The 21351-nt window shown below is 41.5% G+C and overlaps 1 protein-coding gene across 25 annotated transcripts in view; it reads right to left on the minus strand.

Annotated features, from left to right (window-relative positions):
• KIAA1217 (KIAA1217 ortholog) overlaps positions 1-21351 on the minus strand; it is a 517243-nt gene that overhangs the window by 271273 nt on the left and 224619 nt on the right. Inside the window, exon 1 of one of the 25 annotated variants that reach the window (XM_008162841.4) lies at positions 15422-15476. The exons of 22 other annotated variants lie outside the window; for them this stretch is intronic. The gene's annotated coding sequence lies outside the window, so the exon portion shown is untranslated. Of the gene's footprint in view, positions 1-15421; positions 15477-21351 lie in introns of those variants that run through there. 2 more of the 25 variants (XM_065586885.1, XM_065586892.1) reach the window with 2 other exon arrangements.

Genomic DNA, 21351 nt, shown 5'->3' on the forward strand with positions numbered 1-21351 from the left:
TTCACCTCATTAGAATGGATTTCTGTTTCCAATCCAATAGCAGATGGAGCTGAAGCGTTTCAAGATTTACTCTCATGACTTTAAAAAATGGAGCATGAAACCCATTCAAACTTCTGTTTGTAGCACTCCAGAAACTCACTGTCAGGACTGTGCTAAAGGAGGTGAAGACAGTACTCCCTTCCACTCTAAGAGCATGTCTGCACTGCCCCATAGTTCAGTAACTCCCCCATGTGGATGCTGCAGGCATGCATTTAGAGGTCCTGAGTACACACTACTATTCATACCGACTTAGTGCAAACTACAGGGCACTGTAGATATGTCCTTAGGCCCCGATTCCACAAGCTACTTCATTCAGTAGCTACTTCATTCAAGCTACTTTCCCCCACTGAGCACAGCAGAGCCCTTTGGCCTATACAGCATATGGAATCAGAGAGGTCACTGCTCATCCAGATAACCACACCTGACCCCTCACTCCCTCCTGCCAGCTTGTGAGTTTGTTCTCTTGTCTGCTTGTCTTCTCATCCCTCAGTTCATTTTCTAAAATGTATTTTGCTGCTGACATTGCCTTCTTCCTCAGACACTTTCCAGCTCCTGTGTGAAAGTGGGTCACCAGAAGCTACAGTGCTTCACACACAACTGAAGAGATGATGAAAGATAAGAAGTGGCCAGGGGTTTCATGGGCATTTGTAGATAAATGAAGAGGAGGAGGTGGTCATAGGTGGGGTGGAAGTTGGGTTGGGCCTTAGGGCTTGTCTTCACTGCAGAATTAGTTCAAGGTATAACTCAAGTGCTGCCCCAAACTGATTCCCTCCACACACAAAAATCTCTAGCTTGAATTAAACACTGGTGCTTTAAACATGAGCTAGCTGGCCTGTCAGGGGGCGTGGACTGAAGCTCCAGTGCTGCTGACTCGAGCTAGTAGTGCACCGGGAACGCAGCTGCAGGCTGCAGACTTGAGTTAGTACAACTCTTCAGCTGCTAATCCAGTCACTCCAAGTAGGCTAGTTCAAGTGTAGTAACTCAAACTAAATGTTGCTGTGAAGAAAAGCCAGTAAGGTCATAAGTTTGAGAATGCCAGCTTCTCTCTGCAAAAAAGATGTTTTGTTTTTTAACTCAGGTTAGCTAAACTGAATTAGCTAACACTGGTTAAAATAGCTGTAAAGACACAGCAACTCAGCTCTTAACTCCAGTTAGCAGCTTGAATGCAACCGTAGACAACCCTATAGGCTTCAATGCAAGCTGCTCACCCATGTTAAAAGCCGAATTGTCACGTCTTCACGGCTATTTTAACCAGTGTTAGCTAATTCAGTTTAGCTAAGCTGATTTAATAAAAACCCTCCACTCTTTGCAGTGAAGACATACCTTGGGATCCACATCTGCTGTCCGCATGCTCCTACCAGGCCTTCAAACTAGCCATTTTTCCCTGTACTTTTTTTCACAACTACGTCTGCTTTCACACTAACTCCATGCCATTTCCCCAAGGCTGACACTTACCAGATCCATACAGTTCTTTCCTGCTTTGAGGACAAAAGGATATATCTAGTCTTTACCTTGGATCTTGAAAATATAGAATACTGAAAAACCTGAAAGCAGCAGACTGTCAAAATGACTTTCCATGACACACAACAAAACCTACCACCAATCACAGGCAACTGCAGTTTAAGCAGAAAATGGTGTAAGTGCTACACAAGGAGCTAAGGGAATTAATTCACATTTTATTTGGTTTAATGTTGATCCCCTCTCTTTTGTTGTGTACTAATTCTGATGGTATCACTTTTTAGTTGCTGCCAATAAAATACACTTCTTTACAAAAACAAACAAAAATCTCCTATCCTGGAAAGTCCCAAAGCACTCAGAGATAATATGTTGGCCTCCATCCATTGTCTGCTTTAAAGCTTCCTTTGCAGCTTCAATTTACAGCACTCTAATGGAAATAAGGGGAAATCAGCTGAACAAAGATGTCAGATTTCAGCCATAATAATAATACCCAAAAACCCCAGAGTTGTTTCAAGACCAAGAATCTTTTTGATGAATATTTCTCCTCATCTCCAAAAACACAAAAGAAAGCTTACATAAAACTAAACTATATTCTACCATTTCCCCCTCTGGCTATTAACTATGCAGAAAGCTGTGCTGTGAACTGTATCACTGCATGCCTTCCAGAAACTCGGCACCATGGCTTGTCAACTTGTGTAATACTACCCTCTACTGGATGGAATACATCTCAGCTTCATATTAATGTTTAGCAGTTTCCTTGTGGGGCTGGAAACATCTGCCCCCCTCCACATAAATGGGCTTTGCAGAGAGGTTATTATTTATTACTGAGATAGTGTCATAGAGGTTCATGGCATTTTACAAAATCAAGTGAAGACAGAGTCCTCACTTCAAAGAGCTTAGATTGTTTAGACTGAATGACAAGTTTCTCTAATTGAGTTACTCAGCAATAAAAACAGATCTCCTGAAATGATGATCACAGATGACATTATTGCAGAGTTACACAAGGCAAGGGGTGTCTCAAGATACATCAAAGCAGACAGAAAAAGAGTTGGTTCCAAGAGAGAGAGAGAGACATAGAGACATGTTGAGCGCCGACAGCCAGTTTCCTAGAGCTGTTTCACTGCCTGTATTTATAAACTGAGCTTTTCTAACATGTCTCTGAGAGCATCCACAATCCAATAAAAAAAAATTTACATCAGAAACCAACAGGAAAAATATTCTCCCAAAATAAACCATCCCCACAAACCTGACCTCCTACTCTAACACATGCTCAGAAAAATTTTCTTTCTGTTTTTCAGTTTATATGCTGTATGGAAAAAAAATTAAATTTAAAAAAAGCCTAGCACTTCATTCAGTCTAAAGGCCAACAAGCTCAAGTTCTGTCAGACCAGTAGGGGAGATGAATTCCAGAGAACACCAATTCCTAGAGAGCTACTGTGATATATTCCTTGTTTCCTACACCATCTAACAGACAACCAAATTCTGCCCCAGCCCTAGCTTCCCAATGGCCTTCGGAGACAGCCCCAAGTAAAATGCATTGCAATGATCTAGTCTTGAAGTCACAGAGACACTGAATGTTAAGGCAAGATCCTGAATAGAAACCTGGATAACTCCTAGGCATGGTCACTCTGGAATAACTGATATAGACGTGGAATCCAATAGCTTACCCTCAAATTGTCATCTTCTTGAGCAAAGGAAGGTCAAAACTTCTCTATAAGGGGGGCATGACAACTTTAGAATACCTCCCCTCCCTGTTCCCTAGCATCCTCTGTATCTTCTCAGGTTTCATCCTCAGCTAGGTCACCCTCATCCAACTTCCAACCCTAGCTAGGCACTAAGGGTAGAATTCACCCCTGTGCGGAAAGCCAGCACAAGACCTATGAACCACTTATGTCCAGTGATCTTGGTTACTTGGTTATGTGATTAAGGCCTTGTGTCTGGCTTCTCTACAGGGGTGAATTTCACTGTATTACAGCAGACACTTCCTCATATCATTTGTTCTTTACTCCTGGGGGAATTCTGCGCCACTGCACAATGCAGAATTTTGCAGAAATTAATGTTGGGCTCACAGAATTTCCTTACCCCCCCCCACCGAAATGGGCTGCAGAGATGTTGGCCACCACTAGGGGCTGCTGGACCCAGCAGAGCCCAGCTCACAAATAGAAGACAAGGCCAGGGAGAGGGAGAGGGAGAGGGAACTGGAGGGTTTCCATAAGCTGTAGTTCCCAGCATGCCCTGAAGGAAGGAGGCAGCAGTGAGCAGGAAACTCCATGCAAGCCCCAGGACCCAGCTTCAGGCTGTTTCTCCCTCTGAACCCCTGGGCTCTAGGACGATAGGGTCTCTAAGTGTCTGGGCCGCGGAGGAGCACAGCTGGGTTCTGGAGGGGAGGGGGCAGAGAAGCTGGGTTCTGGAGGGGAGGGGGCAGAGAAGCTGGGTTCTGGAGGGGAGGGGGCAGAGAAGCAGGAACTGGATTGTCATAGGGACTTAATTAACTCTCTACACCTGAGGGATTTTTTCTGTATTGTTACAGCCATACTTGCTGACGAGTATTTTGAAGTAAATTACCAAAATAATTGAGACTGGCAAAATTATATAGTGTTAGTATGACAAATAACATTTGCAGAATTTTAAAATACTGTGTGCAGAATTTTTAATTTTTTGATGCAGAATTCCCCCAGGAGTAGTTCTTGTTCTCGCATTTATGATGCATATTTCATTTTCAAACACCACCCGTAATGCCCTCAATATGAACCATGAAGATCTAACCATTGAAGAGATATTCAGCTATTGTTATTGCTTTCTTTGGATACAGTCATTCTTCACTGGTTGAGGATAAAAGTTTTTAATCAAGCATCAAATATAACGGCAGATACAACATAATGCAAAAAAACAGTTTTGAATTGCACATGAGTTATTCCTTATATATTTCATATCATGTTTTAACCTTACTTCATTTGCTTTTCAGAGATGTGGTTCAGTTTAAATCCCAAGAGCACAGTAGAGTTGCCTACGGAAGGAAAAATACTCAAGGAATTTATGTCTGATATGCAGAAAAAGCTTAAACCTGGCAAAGTCTTCATACATATTAGATAAAGGACTTAGAAAACAGATGCTCCTTCTTCCTAGCAGCCAAGAGCTTCTAATATCCCAACAACTTGTTAATCAACCAACATATGGTACTACTTCGCAAAGTCATACTGGTGTGTTTTGCTATTTACATAGTCTTTTCCTAAGGAACTATTGTTAAAATCCAGCCATTGATGTGGAATCGTGTGATAGTCATTTTTCATCCCCACATTTTTAAATTTATCAGGAAATGAAGAAGTGACTAGAAAAGCCATTTTGATTTTTCAAAAGGTTGAAAAGTCTGTCACACATTTAGACACTATCAAAACCACATTTTCATAGGGCTTCATACAATGCGTGAATTTAATTAAATATATTTTTATAGGAATTAGGTGATTTTTTCACCACTCAAAAGTTGCTGAAAGTACATTAGAATTCACTTCAAAACTACAACATTAAAATGTTGCTAAGAGTTTGTAACAGGATAAATTATTAGTTCAGGTCAAATCTCCACAATCAAGGCAAAATTTTATGTAGCTGGGTAGCATCATTAGACAGTGTCCCATCTTTGAATACACAATAGAGGCCAGATACTAAACTATGATTTTTTTGGCTTGTACTCTAAGATAATGTAAAATAAATAGTTTGTTATTTCAAATAAATTCTTATAAATGTGAATTTTGAACCACTGGACCACCTATTAGCCATATGGTAGACCATACTGTCTCCTGAAGAGCCATTATAGTTCATCTGCAATATGATTCTTGTAACATTCACCTAGTGAAGAAAATAATCTTTTTTAAAAAAATTAATCCTAGAAATGTATTTAAATACTAAAATAGCATTGTTCATGCTGTTCTTGCTTCCATCAATCCTCTATCTGTATAATTTACTTACCATCCATCTATTGGACCTTAATGGCTTCTGATATTGTTGTCCGACTTCAATATAGCTCTGTTCCACATCCATTTTGTTGTATCCGTATACCCTGCACTTAGTAGATGGCATAATCTCTCTCTAGGGTCTAAGGTAGCTCTTTCAGCTACATTGATATTGTTTGTTCTGCCCACTGACTAATAAAGTAGGAGGGAAAATGCTGAGATTTTTCATTTAAAAATCACTATGAATAATTTTAGGGGTGGGAAAAATCACCACTATGGACACCTGGCAAGCAGGGGGGTTTTAAGCTATTTTTTTAATTGAAAGAGCCAGAGTCTTTCATGTTTTTAATGAAATCTTAGGTTAGATGGTGTAAAAGCAGAGAGATTCACCAGACCTTTCACTGAAGTGAGCTCACACGTAGAAATTGCCATTCACCTGCCTCAATGGGTGGGAAACTTAATGGACCCGGCAGAAACTGGGACAGCCTCAGGTTCTAGCAACTCATTGGCTGGCTTGGGGAAGAAGGAAGTCCCCTTCTTTCATTAATTTAAGCCCTAGCGCAAGCCATGTGGAGTCTCTTTTTGCTCCATTCCAGCAACCCCACCCTGTACAAATAGCCTTGGACTGTGTTCTGGAGATGCTGCACGTCGCCTGACCAGTCGCCTGTTTTGGGGTCAGGAAGGAATTTTTGCTTCCTATTGGGGCCAAATTGGCAGAGGCCTGCACAGGTTTTTTCTATCCTCACAGCATTTAATAATTAGTGATAGTACTTGGTAAGGATGTTAGTTTGTCACAACTTGCAGCTGGTTTCCAGTGCAGTTAAAAGCAATGGCTCCAAAAGTAAAAGACTTGAGATTTTAATGATGGGCCTTGTGTAGGGTTACCATATCTCATAAATAAAAAAAGAGGACCCTCCACGGGCCCTGGCCCCGCCCATTTCCCCACCCCTAGCCCCGCCCCAACTCCGCCCCTTCCCCACCCTAACTCCACCCCCTCCTCCCTTCCACTCCCAGCCAGGGGGAAAGGGCTGCCCCAGTGCTACCGGCTTCAGGGTTTGCCGGGCAGCCCCCAGACCCTACGCCCCCAGCTGGCGCTTCCCCAGTGCAGCTGGAGCCCGGGAGGGGAAGTGCCCAGCCGGGGGCGCAGGGTCTGGAGGCTGCCCGCAAACCGTGAAGCCGGTAGCGCTCGGGCTTTGGGCAGCCCCTATGCCTCCGGACCCTGCGCCCCCAGCCGGGCACTTCCCCTCCCGGGCTCCGGCGGCGCAGGGTCCGGAGGCACGGGGGCTGCCCGAAGCCGGTAGCGCTCGGGCAGCCCGGCTCTTAAACAGAGCCGAAGAAGAGCAGAGCCTCCAGCCGCGGGGGCTCTGCTCCTCTTCGGCTCTGTGTAACTGACACAGTGTCAGTTACGCAGAGCCCCCGCGGCTGGAGGCTCTGCTCCTCTTCGGCTCTGTTTAAGAGCCGGGCTGCCCGAGCGCTACCGGCTTCGGGCAGCCCCCGTGCCTCCGGACCCTGCGCCGCCGGAGCCCGGGAGGGGAAGTGCCCGGCTGGGGTTGCAGGGTCTGGAGGCATAGGGGCTGCCCGAAGCCGGTAGCGCTAGGGCAGCTCCGCTCTGTTTAAACAGAGCCGAAGAGGAGCAGAGCCTCCAGCCGCAGCGGCTCTGCTCCTCCCCGACTCTTCGGCTCTGTTTAAGAGCCGGGCTGCCCGAGCGCTACCAGCTTCGGGCAGCCCCCGTGCCTCCAGACCCTGCGCTCCCAGCCGGGCACTTCCCCTCCCGGGCTCCGGCGGCGCAGGGTCTGGAGGCACGGGGGCTGCCCGAAGCCGGTAGCGCTCGGGCAGCCCGGCTCTTAAACAGAGCCGAAGAGTCGGGGAGGAGCAGAGCCGCCATTTTCCTGGACATGTTTGGCTTTTTGGCAATTCCCCCCGGTCGGGGTTTTGACTGCCAAAAAGCCAGACATGTCCGGGAAAAAGAGGACGTATAGTAACCCTAGCCTTGTGCTCATGGGATAGGAGAAGACCTTGTGACCTTCACAGGTTGAGGTCCCTCCTTTTAGTACCCCCTGTCACCCATGTGGGATTTGTGAGTGGTAGGACTCAGAAGAACAAGCCGAGTCCTAGGGGTAAGTTAAATAGACTCTACCTCCGGTTATGTTTATGGTAGGAGCCCTGTAACCTGTTCACTGGAACCATTTAAAATGCCTGGTACTTGAGAGTCTGGGTGATGGGGAGAGTCCTCCCCTGTGTTAAGTTTAATAAATTTGTGTCCTGCCCCTTAAAATCCATCCCTGTGTTTGTTCTCATTTGCCACTGTCCACATCAACACCTCTAATGCTGGAAATTATTGAAAACCTTTTGCCGTGGTAGAATCAATCCTATGTGTTAGTTCTCATTGAGGATTAAAATACAGAACAGATTTGAAACTTTTAGATAACGCCATTTTTGAGTTATAAATGGACAACTTAATGTTAGAACAATTTTCAGAAGGTGAAAAACACCAACTTTTCAAAGTCTCATAATTGAGAAATAGCATGTCCAATTTAACTCAATTTTTTAATTGTTTTTTTAGCCTAAACAAAAGAAAAGATGTTCTTTCAGTTTAGAAGGTCAAAATAAGAAAGCTGGCTAATAACTATAATTAGAGCATCACTGTTGGATTGTGTCTCCTTAATGTCAAAATAATAAACATTTTCTGCAAGATTATGAAATCTAAACAAGAGCTCTAATGTAGAAGTTCTCAAACCTTCCATAACATCAACAACATCTTAATAGAGTGAGAAAGAGTATGTCTGGCTACCTATTTGCAATCTCATAACACCCGTGTAGCAACTACAGCAATTATTTATATGGAAAAGTAACATTAGGAAAATACTGGATATATTTGTAGTGCTCTTTAATTCAGTAAGTATTTGTTTCAACTCCATTTTCCCATCTTTTCTGGTGCACTCAGTTGGAAAAAAGGGGAATGAGCCAGCACATGTGACCAGCCTGTTCTCCATGGACGTCCAGCAAATGCTCCACAGACTTCAGTTTGCAAGCTTCTGCTCTAATGCATCCCAGTTTTGAAACAGCAGTACAAATGAAATTAAAACATTACTAAATATTTTTAAAATCACAGCAAACTTACTTTAGATTGTTAAACTGTTGGTGCAGTCTAATTTTATTTTTTTTATTTTTTATTTTAACCTTGTTTTACACTTGCCTATAATAGGATGGCAGGTGTTGGAAAGTACACTTCAGTCATCCTGATGCTAGATGCTTGTGTAACCCACACACTTTGTGGGTGTGGTGTTCTGGCCCATCTAGTGGCACCAAGACTGCTTAGAGAGAGTTAAATGAGTCTGCTACACAGCCTTAGCTAATAGACAATTGACTTTTAGCTCATGCAGTAGAGGCTCATGCACTAAGCTCCACAGGTCCTTGGTTTGATCCCGCCCAATGACCGGGGTCTGTCGGTGTTACAAGTGGGGGCTCATCTGGGATTTCAAATGGGAAGTCTCTGAAGCTTGGGACGCACTTCCTCAGCTAGGGGAAGTATGTAACCCACACGCATTCTGGGTGGGGTGTTCTGTCCCATCTAGTGGCACTGAGACCACTTAGAGAGAGTTAAATGAGTCTGCTCTACAGCTTTAGTTAAGAGGCAGTTGGCTTTTAGCTCACGTGGTAGAAGCTTGTGCAGTAAGCTCCAGGGGTCCCAGGTTCGATCCCCCTGCTGACAGCCAGGGTCTGTCAGTCTTACACTTGCAACCCTCTATAGAGAGGTCAAAGTATTTTGCAGACAAACTCTGGTGTTAGATCAGGTGTGAGAGTCCAAACAGCACCAATTTGGAGAATAAAAGGAGGGAGTGTCCTTTGAGGCAGTGGAAACTACAGTCAGGAACCAGAGATTTGGCAGGGAAAGCCTATGAACAGCCAAGCTTGAGGCGAAAGCTTAGGTTGACATTTCTGTTTTATGGCGGTTTTCTTAAATCAAAAATAAAAACAAAGGAGACAAATTTGGATTGTGTACACAAGGTATATATTCTGTTTGGAGAGGGGTAGGAACTTTTTATGTTTTTATCATAATGCACAGTTATGGCATGATAAAAAATAACCACTTAAATAAACCATCTATGAAAGCTTGTTTACCAGCACAAAGACTGCATCACAATTTTATTGTTTCATAGGCAGCATGGTAACCATCCCATTTCTATAAAAACAAGTTAACTGATTTTATATTTGGCAATGTCTAATATATTTTTAAAAGGCTTTATGATCCTATTAAAGTACTGAGAATTGATCATCGCCAATTTTCTTTGATGACTCAAAGGATTAAGAGAGCATTGCTGCTCTCTGAAAGTATGGAATTTGGCTCTTACTTGATTCAAGAGTTGAAATCTGGGATTTTGGCTTGCAAGATTATTTTGGATTTTATGCTTTTAGTATTTCAATATAAAGAAAAATACAGCAAACTGAAAAGTAGGGCAAAGTAAATCTTCAAACTAAAAATTGCAACATCTGCTTTACTAGACACTTGAAAAGTTTTCTAAACTCATATAGTTGGAAGAGAGTCTGGTCTAGTCTAGGTTGTTTATTCATTATTAAACATTGATCAAATCTATTTTATGTTATATAAAATTACACCATACAATTCTCTATGTTGCTTACCTGCAGATAGATTACAAACTCCTGCAAGCAGGGACTGAGAGCGCCTTTGCATTTGTACAGCACCTAGCATGATGGGGTCCTATATCCTGACAGGGGCTTCTGGATGCTATCCATGAATGCACAGAAAACAGCCACAAGAATGATTAAAGGATTAGAAACCTGCCTTATAGTGATAAACTCGAGAAGCTCAATCTACTTAGCTTAACAAAGAGAAGGTTAAGGGGTAACCTGATCAGTCGATAAGTACCTACATGGGGAACAAATATTTGGTAATGGGCTCTTGTCTAGCAGACAAAAGTATAAGAAGAGCTTATGACTGGATGTTGAAGCTAGACAAATTCAGACTGGAAATAAGGTGTAAATTTTTAACAGTGAGAGTAAATACCCATTGGAACCAAGAGTCCTGATGGATTCTCCATCACTGGCAATTTTCAAATCAAGATTGGATGTTTTTCTAAAAGACATGCTCTAGGAATTATTTTGGGGAAGTTCTATAGCTTTTGTTATACAGGAGGTCAGACTAGATGATCAGAATGGACCTTTCTGGCCTTGGAATCTGTGAATCTATGCAGGGGTTCTCAGGACAAATTTTTTGGTGGCCTCAGAGTGCGGCCACCAATTCTTGCTGGTGACCGCTCTCACACTTTTTCCTAAAACACTTAATTAGCTTTAGGAAAAACAAATAAATATGCACATACACATGTCCAAATCATTGTAATTTATTTATTGCTAGCTAGTAAGTCCATTGTGAAAAGTGATATTAACAAACATACAAGTATCACTTTTCACAGCAGACTTACTCAGCCCTGGCAAACCTAGGGACAAATTAAGCTCCGGATGAGGGGTTGGGGGAGGCAAGAGGGGCCAGGGATGGGGATGGATGGGGACCCAGGGAAGCATCAGGGAGCTGGAGCTTGAAGCCCCATAGCCAGAGCCTGAAGCCCCATGGCCAGCGGATGGGGCCTGGGAATGGAGCCTGAAGCCATGTGGCTGGAGCCTGGAACCTATCATCACGCAGCCGGAGCCTGAGGATGGAACCTGAAGCCCCATGGCCAGAGCCTGCCACCCCGCCACCCCAAGGCTGAACCCCAAAGCCTGAGCAACACCACCACTGGGAAGATGGGGAAATCACTGGCTGCCTGCCCCTCCAGTGTTGTGCCCCAGGTGTCTCCAGAGGGGGGCGGGGCCCAACCCCTGCTGGTGGCCCCAGCAACTAACATCAAGGCGGTGCATCCAGGAGCAACAGGGAGGGGAGGGGCCGCTACTTTACCCCCTTCCCCCAATCACAGCCCAGGAGGCTGTGACCGCAAGAAAAGCCCCTGGTGGCCGCATGCAGCCACGGTGGCAGCATTTGAGAAACATTGATATAGCAATGAAGTATAATAATCCCTTCTTAGTAAAATGTTTAGTTCCCATCTAAACAAATTCAGTCATAAGTCTTGTTCAATGTCCACATGAATGAACCTGTATCTGTCTAATAAATATAGCACAAATAGTCTCTGACATAGGCACACATGCTACAGCAGCCTTTGAAAGCAGCTGTTTGATGGGCAAGATTAAAAAAGAAAGTCTTGTCAGCCATGCTTGGTTTTAGTTTATTGGGGGAGGTGGGGAGAAGAAACAACTCCTTTTGCTGGCTAACACTTGCGAACGGTGATAAATGTCAGAGGCCGGCACACTGGCGCATAAGAGCAGCTTCAATGTGTAAAATAAACACTGGCAGCTTGAAGGCAATGTCAGAGGATGTTTTGATAAATTACCTGGCCTAGTTTGTTTTTTCAATCTCACTTTTTCTTATTTGTTTTATTTATTTATTCTGCTGCAACCAGAAAAAATAAAAAGATCCCCACACTCAAAAAACCCTGGCACCTTCAAAGGTGTAGCAAACTTATACTTCCCAGAGTTTAAACTCTGTGGGGCAGACTTCATAGTGTGTGTGCGCGTGCGTGCATGTGAGTGAGTGAGTGAGACAGACAGACACAGAGAACAATTAATGATAAAGTCACAGGGATGAAAGCAAATGTCATACCAGGAGGCAAGGAGGAATGCAGAACTGACTGCATGGGATTTTGAACCTGTTCTGATTTTTACCAAAGCTGTTTACCTGCTCACACTGAAAACAGTACAAATTGCTTATGCCATTAGGACAGATGTTTCTGAATAATGTCAACAAATATTTATTCATGTATCATCTTGCTGGTTTTCAATTAAGCTAAGAAAAAAGTATAGCTATGTGAACACTAACTTTAATAAGGTCACATCCAATCAGTTATCCTGGGCTTGCTTAGAGGGATGGGTATATTGCATTGACTCTTTAATAGATATTTGAACAGAACCATCTGACTCACCAAGGCACCCAAAAAGAATCTGAACAATCTAAGAAGAATGTGGATGTTATAGGTGCAGAGTACTGATAGTACTGGTCTCCTTTCATCCTGGCTCCTGGATATTGAAGCGTATTCCAAATGTCTCAGCCAAGCACCTAGGCAGCCTGTCTTGATGTTTTACATTAATGTGCAATAGGTGTATTTTTTTTCATAAAATATTACATCATTCCCAGATCCCCAGACTATTTTTCTACTGAGTTCACTGTAATTATACACAGTATTTGCCACGCCCCTTCCCCCAAGAAAGCAGGTAAATCGTTTTAGATTTACAGCTCGGGCAGCTTAATTTGCAGATAAAATCAAGCTGCACAGAATCAAAAGCTACATACTGAACTTTTAACTTACTTAACTATCATCCTTCTCCAACAAAGCCTTCTGCCCCAGCTATCAGCAAGAAAAAGTGAATTTCCTCCTTTTTAGACTATTCTCGACATGGACTTCAATAAGTCTTCCTTTTCAAGTTAGCTTTCAACAGCAACAGGAAGCTAATTTCAACCCTACACTCATCCACAGGCAGGAACAACACACACGTACGTTTTTGGCTGCAGCTTCTCTACAAGTCAGCATAGCAACAGAACTTAAGAAAGAAGATCTCTGAGCTTTGAACAAACTGTTTCCAAAACACTTCACAACTGCAGAAGCATGAAGTTATGGCACAGTGCTTACTCTCCTTTCCTCTCAGTTCCAGAAAAGGTCTTTGTTGAGATCAGTTTTAATAAGGAAGTCAGTCTTCCCTGACCTGTGGATGTATACAACTGTACTCTTATAAATCAGTCCTGATAAATAATCCAGCAACAGTTTATGAAGGGTAATAAGGGAGAGATTGCCTCATCTCCAGAATGTTAAACAAACATTAAATTAAGCCAAAACAGCTGCATCGACACGGTCAACTAAAGCCTCCCACTACTGCATGAGCAAGAGTGGTTAATAAACAAAAGACTCCGGTCTTTTTACCACTGTGTACTAACCCTGCTCAAAGAAGGTCTCACTGCAGGGCAAAGCAAGAAAATATGTTCCACAACCCTTTTAACAGCTGGCTTTAACATGTGAACTACACAATCCAGAGGAGCCTTGATTTTAAGAATGCAGTGATGTGGAAACCCAGTCAACCCCTAAACAATCTACTGGACTCTTTACTGTGGGCAATATTCATCTTTATGTCTGAGCATACACAGCTGTCCAGTTCTACAGGAAAATGTAACATTTCACATCAACTGGCAATTCGTTGTGTCTAGTAACAGAAAAATAGGCGTGTCCCCCTACAAGCAATGCACATAATGATCAGCATTTTAGTCTCTCTCCCCCCATTCCTCTAAATGCTCTCCTGTGTTAAAAGATGAAGAAGGGGCCTCTGTAGGAACAAATATCCATGAGGATCTTCTAATGGAGATGCCCCCACATTATATGATAACTTCTCTTGTTCCCTAGCAGAGAGAGCCACAGGGCACATTTGCAAATCTGGTGTAACCCAGGAGATGTGGGAGGCCACGGTCATCTGTGGAGCGGCTCTGTATCTCTGCCCTGGTATTCACCTTTTCCAGCTCCACTAGAGCTGTGCTATGAGGGAATCAGGCCAGCCTGAGAAGACTATATGGAACAATTCGTACCTTTTGTTTAGGGATTTTCTGCAGTGTTTATCCCCCTCTGGCCTGAGCACTGCCCCTGCTACCTCTATCTTTTTCATCTTTTTACTATGGGTAGAGTAAAGGGGTGCACCAAGGGGATGGAACACAAAGGGAAACCAAGGGGATGGAAGGGCAGATGAAGTGCCACAGAGGTAACGAATCCAGGGGGAGAAGGAGGGCACCACCTGTGGAGAAAACCCTCCATATATAGATCTATGACAATTTGACCAACTGAAATCTAATACACTTTGAGAACAACACGCTAAATTGAAGTTGATCCCTGAATCAAAGCGTCATTCTAACAACTACTTTTTAAAATGGAAAAATGCAGAGTATAGGCAGATGCTCACCAAACACAGAGGCAGTGATAAACTAGAAACAGAAATGTAGAGAAACAAAATATACAGGCAACCCAGAAAGAACCGCACTATTATCAATGTGACGAAGGGGAGAGAGTTGCAACTGAAAAATATTTTCCCCGTGGTGTAGAAAGTATGAAGAAATACAGAAAAGATACTTCCTCAAATTATCTGACAAAGTAAGAAATCTTCCACTAAAGAGCAAGGAAATAAAACAGAGCATACTTCTAGGACAAGTCAAAGAGACAGCAGAAATGACTTGACAATGTGCGACTACCAGCTATCTGTTTTGCATGAATGCTACTACCAAATGGACTCAAAGTACAAACATTCACTGATATGCTGAAGCCTTATCCTGGGCTGATACTTGGTTGTACTTTATTTAACATTGGCAACATTTGTCTCTCTTGTAATCTCAATAAAATATGGTACACATCAATTCAGATTATGATTATTTCATCTGAGAAAAAAAGGTAACACCTCAGGCTAATTTGATTTCCATACTAAAATCCAGGATTTTCTAAATATTGTGCTAAATGCAGCACAACTAAATATAAGATATAGGCTGCACCTAAAATCCTATATAAAAACTGCAATTTAAAGCAGTGAAAATATATTTCAATTATGTCCTTTACTAGATCCTGGCTCTACCAATCTTGTAAACTGTGCCATTAAGGTACATCAAAGAATTTATGTATTTATTTATTAATAGAAGACATAAATAAATAAAGGAGATGTGTTCTTAGCAAGTTACCAGAAAACTTAAACAGACTCGTTTAAGATAATATGGGGTTTTCTGCTGTCAATAAGAAATATTCACTGCAGTCTCATAGTATTAAAGACACACTTAGATAAAGAACAAGAAAAATAGAAAAAAGGATTAAGGTCCAAAGGCCAGAAAAAGCCTATTTTATAGTATTTACAATGCATTTTAGCCAGTGAGGTAAACAGAATAGAATTCTTACCTAAAGGAAGACAGACTGCTACTTTCTCTGTCAGAAAGTTTACCAATTGTTTATCTAGGAAGCAGAGGGAGAGGGGGGCGGGAAAGAGAAGGAGTTACTACACCCTGATATGGAATTATTTTTGAAGAAGTAATTCTGCAGTCTACAAGGAATCTCAAACACTCACAAGTATCCTGTGCAGATTAATGTACTGCACAGGAAAGGTGCAAGTATCATTGTAAAGACCTACATCTATTTCAGTACATTTCAATTAATTCTTTTCTTACCTAAATGTTAATCTTATAATAGCAGTTCATTTTTTACACTTCTGGTTTCCATCCTCCTTACAACATTCACAGCTGTATATTTATACAGCACCAAAATCTATATCTTAGACAACGTGTGCTTACATATTTTATAATATAACACAAGCAGTATTTAGATTTTGACTGTGAATCAGAGGACACACATACTGAGTGCACAGATAAGGATTCAGTATTCTACAATCTTTATGATATCAATCGCAAGGGTCATTATCCTGCCTAAATATACACGCTCATTATTATTATTATTATTATTTATTTGTTTATGGCAACATTCACGATGTGCTACATGCTTTCTATACATTCAAGAAGGGATGGTGTCTGCTCCAAAGAGCTCAAGTCTCAGACCAGACAGAGGTAGGTGGAAGGGAACAACAGGAAAGTTTTATACACATCAACTCAATTCATGGCAAATTGAATGGCAGCAACAGGTCTTTAAAAGGGACTGTTTAAATTTAGACAAAATACAGCCCTTGCAGGCAGATGAGTTCAAGGAGCTACCTTGCACAAGAGAATGCATGGGCGAAGCTGACAAAAAGGAGGACAAGCCTGAGAACATGGGCAGACCAGTGAGGGGGAGAATGATGCAAAGCTTGACAAGGGAGGTTAAAGAGAAGAGAGCTGAGACATGTGGAGCTTTGAAGGCGGTAACAAGAAACGTAGAAAACAGTGGATGGAGGAGTCAATGGAGGGATTCTGGGAAGGCAGTGACATGATCTAATTGATGGGCAAGGAAGATGTCCTGAAGCTAAACATAAAGCTTAGGTCACTATTAGAATTGCACCACAAATGGAGTCTCCAATCCAGACTTCCTGGAATTCTGGGGGAAGCTTCATGAATTCCCTAATCTGACCCCGACCATACTGTTTGGGTTTTATGCTGGATTCAAAATCTGAGTGGCTTCATTTCTGATAATGCTTCGTATAATAATTGCCATTTGTTTCTAGCAGTGTCCACAATGCCCTAGACATCTTACAAACACAGAAGGAAGTACAATTGCTGCGCTGAAAAGCTGACAGTCCAAAAAGTCAAAACAGAACGAACAATAGAGAAATGAGAACAACATAAAAGTAACATGGTCAGTTAGGGACTGGCCATGTTCTAATAATAGACAATGTATCATTTTAATACAAATATTATATATATATTATATACATACATACATACATACATAAATATACACACACACCCAAGTATCCAACAACCTCACTAAAATCAACCAAGCAACAGAGGGTCCTGTGGCACCTTTGAGACTAACAGAAGTATTGGGAGCATAAGCTTTTGTGGGTAGGAACCTCACTTTTTCAGATGCAAGACTTGCATCTGAAAAAGTGAGGTTCTTACCCACGAAAGCTTATGCTCCCAATACTTCTGTTAGTCTCAAAGGTGCCACAGGACCCTCTGTTGCTTTTTACAGATTCAGACTAACACGGCTACCCCTCTGATACTTAAAATCAACCAGTTAGCTACCTATAGGAGTCACAGTAGAAGTGGGTCTTCAGGCAGGACTTGAATGCAGGAGAAAAGCGGTTCAACACAGATGTTCACAAGGATGTTCCAGGTGATGAGGGAGGCATAGAAGATAGGCAAAATCTCCCAAGGTTCCCCTTATTTAGTGCCAAAATTTCACAGGAGCGGTACGACCTGATTTGGGCTCAGACCAAAATTTATCCTTAACCTATTATGAATCTGAACCTCACTTCCGCATCCCATTGCTACTATTTATTCTATAGCACAATAGATCTGCATAGCATTTTATGGACAAAGTAAAATGACAGGCCCCAGCATAGAGAAGCTTACAATCAATATTAGGGCCTTCTCCTGTTGTAGTAAATTGAAGTTTTTCCATTGACTTCAAAGACAGCAAGATCAAGGACTAATTTAAACTGAGGACACTGAGTATGGGCAAAAAAAAATGTGTGCGGGGAGTGGGAGAGGTGAGGGAGCAGGAAGAGGATGGAAAAAGGAAAGAAGTCACAGTAGGAGAGAGTTATAGTGAAAGTGTAACAAAAAAGTATGCCTTTGTGATGTACACAAATTGTTGGGAGGATATTTTAAAATAATATGAGTATTTTTAACATAATATATATTATATTAAAGTTTTGAAAGGAGCAAAGACAGGCAGGAGGGGGAGTGGGAGTTAGTGGTAAAAGGCTGATCACCTGTGAGTTGTAGGTGTAGAAATTATCACTGACACTTTAAGAGTAGATATACCAGTAAGTCACACAGGGATAGGATGAAAAAAGTAGGGGACCCTGGATCCTTGAGGTACACTAGCAAAGTGGAAAAGGAGCAGGAACAGACCCTGAGGGAGCAGAAGCTGTGTCTGAAGCAGCAGGAGGCAATGAGTAAGTCCAGAACTGCAAAATCCCAGGAATCATTAGGAAAAGGATTGATAAAACAGAACTTATCATAATACCACTATATAAATCTATGGTACTTGAATACTGCGTGCAGTTCCTGTCACCCCATCTCAAAAAAGATGTATCAGAATTGGAAAAAGTAACAGAGAAGGGCAACAGAAATTATTAGAGATATGGAACAGCTTCCATACAAAGAGATTAAAAAGACTGGGATTGTTTAGCTTGGAAAAAGAGATGATTGAGGGTGGATATGATAGAGGTCTATAAAATCTTGAATGGTGTGGAGAAAGTAAATAAGGAAGTGTTATTTACCGCTTCACATAACACAAGAACTAGGGGGTCAGCCAATTAAATTAATAGACAGCAGGTTTAAAACAAACATAAAGAAGTACTTCTTCACACAACACAGTCCACTTGTTGAACTCATTGCCAGGGGACACTGTGACAGCCAAAAATATAACTGGGTTCAAAAAAGAATTAGATAATTTTAATGGAGGATAGGTCCATCAATAGCTATTGGCCAAGATGGTTATGGATGCAACCCTATGCTCTGGGTGTCCCTAAACCTTTGACTGCTAGAAGCTGGGACTGGATGACAGGGGATGGATCACTTGATAGGTTGCCCTGTTCATCCATGCTCAAGCATTTGGCTCTGGCCACTGCTGGAAGAGAGGATACTGTGCTAGATGGACCATTGGTCTGACGCAAATGGCCATTCTTATGTTCTAAAGAAAGAGAAGGATGAAAGTCTAGTAGTAATTAAGTATCAGAGGGGTAGCCGTGTTAGTCTGAATCTGTAAAAAGCAACAGAGGGTCCTGTGGCACCTTTAAGACTAACAGAAGTATTGGGAGCATAAGCTTTCGTGGGTAAGAACTTCACTTCTTGCATCTGAAGAAGTGAAGTTCTTACCCATGAAAGCTTATGCTCCCAATACTTCTGTTAGTCTTAAAGGTGCCACAGGACCCTCTGTTGCTTTTTAGTAGTAATTAAAATACCATGTTATATTCTCAGATATACTAGGCATGTTGGAGATCAGAATTTAGTCACCTATAGTAGAATTCCCTCTAAACCCCCATGCCTTCATAATCTGCAGTGTCAGGCACTCTTGTTTGCAGTTTCAGATGAAGGTCTACAGACTGAATGGGTAACACACCTAAACTATCTTCTCTACTCTGCTGGAAAAGTAATCCCCTGGTGAAGCACAGTGGCACAATAGTGTGGAAAGTTTGCACAGTTGCTGCCAGTGTGATAATGGTTCTGTGATAGTTAATCTCCAGTACTATTACTCTAACACCTTGTGGGACCACCAACATTAACTCTGAAAACATATGGGTTTGATCATGTGGTCTTTTTCCCTTTTTTTGTGCGTGCTACACTATTGATAATGTACCTCCATACTGGGCAATAATTTATCATCAGGATTTTAGAAGAATAACTAAAAGGGAAGAAACAACTTCAGAGCCCTAGAAGGAGCAAAAGGCAAGTGGAAAGGAGTTAAGGAAAAAGGAACCACAAAAACCTAAAAATAGAGGGTTCAGTAGGAAGTTCCTGTAGAGAGATTTGATCTGCTATTGTATTCAGATCCTGGCATTACAAGTTAAGGTCTAGAAGAAGTCATCATCTTTAATACATCATCTCCTTCCTACTGTTCCTTAGAGCAAAGAAGCTGATTAAACATCCTGCCACACTCTGGTAACCCTAACAGTACATTTTTTCATTTCACACTGTAAAAAGTCAGTTACATGTTAAATTGCTCTTCTCTTTGCAAATTTACACTAACCATTATAAAACTTAGTAACAGTTGCACTTTTGGTCTTTTCAACCAACCATGAAAGCATTAAAATGTAGCATCAGACAACCAGTTACACACACACGTTAGAAACAAATATTTGCCTCTCTTTAAAGAGCTTGACTTTTACATTAATTTAGTTAAGCTGCAGTTCTTCACATCTTCACACCTTTTCTTTCTTTACATCCACATGAGATGAATGGAGGTGAGATCCCATTATAAATATTTAACCTGTCTTGATCTCATAACTTTGTTAAATAGGATAAAGAGCAGATGATTTAGACAGGGATCTTGGTGATACAGTGCTACATTTCCTTCAAAATGTAATTTTAAATTTGTTTTTTGAAAAAAGTATAGGGCTTTTAAATGGAAAGACTGAAAACAATATAAATTTGAAAGCATTAAGAATTTAACTTCTATTAGCATTTATTTTCCTCCTAGAACCAATGTTGCTCCAAACACACACATTTATGAGCACCTAAGTTACCAACTGGAAAGAAGCCATTTATTAGCCGCTGCCAAGTTAAACCAGCAAAAATGTATAATTTTTTAAAATATTTTATGAGAGATAAAAGTGCCAACAACTAAATACTGTAGGATCTCTGCTGCAGTGCAGTTTGTGAGATCCCTGGCACTGCTTGGTGGGCTCTTTACAGACTTTTCTGCAATTTTCTATTAAGTAGTAGTTGGAGTTCATGGGGATGTTGGGGCTAGGTCATTTGTGGGTTCACATGACTCACCTGCTGGAAACAAATGGGACCCAGGCAACTCTGCAAACTCCCAGTGCAGACAGTGTGGTCAAGTGGATAGAGCACTACACCAGAGAGTCAAGGAACCTAGGCTTTATTCCTAGCTACATGACCCTCAGCAATTCCCTGTCTCTCAGTTTCCCTATTTGTAAAAAGGAGGTAATGATCCTTACACTCCATTGTGATACATTTTGAGATGTACAGATGATCCGCACAGAGTACCCTTATTACTTTTTGTTGTCCATCACAACTCATACACTTCACATTCATATTGTGTGTGTGTGCGCGTGTGTGAGAGTGTGTGTGTGTATTAGACACAACCTGAAACCTTGCTTTTTCTAAAATGTTTTCAACCAATTGTGGAAACTTGGGCAGTAGATTAATCACAATCTCAAAAAAATTAATCGCGATTAATCACACTTTTAATCGCACTGTTAAACAATAGAATACCAATTGAAATGTATTAAATATTTTTGGATTTTTTCGACATTTTCAAATATATTGATTTCAATTACAACACAATACGTGTACACTTTGTATTATTTTTATTACAAATATTTGCACTGTAAAATGATAAACAAAGAAATAGTATTTTTCAATTCACCTCATACAAGTACTGTAGTGCAATCTCTTTGTTGTGAAAGTGCAACTTACAAATGTAGATTTTTTTTTGTTACCTAACTGCACTCAAAAAACAAAAACATGTAAAACTTCAGAGTCTACAAG

Source organism: Chrysemys picta, chromosome 2 (assembly GCF_011386835.1).
Source record: "Chrysemys picta bellii isolate R12L10 chromosome 2, ASM1138683v2, whole genome shotgun sequence".
Taxonomy (NCBI): Eukaryota; Metazoa; Chordata; order Testudines; family Emydidae; genus Chrysemys; species Chrysemys picta.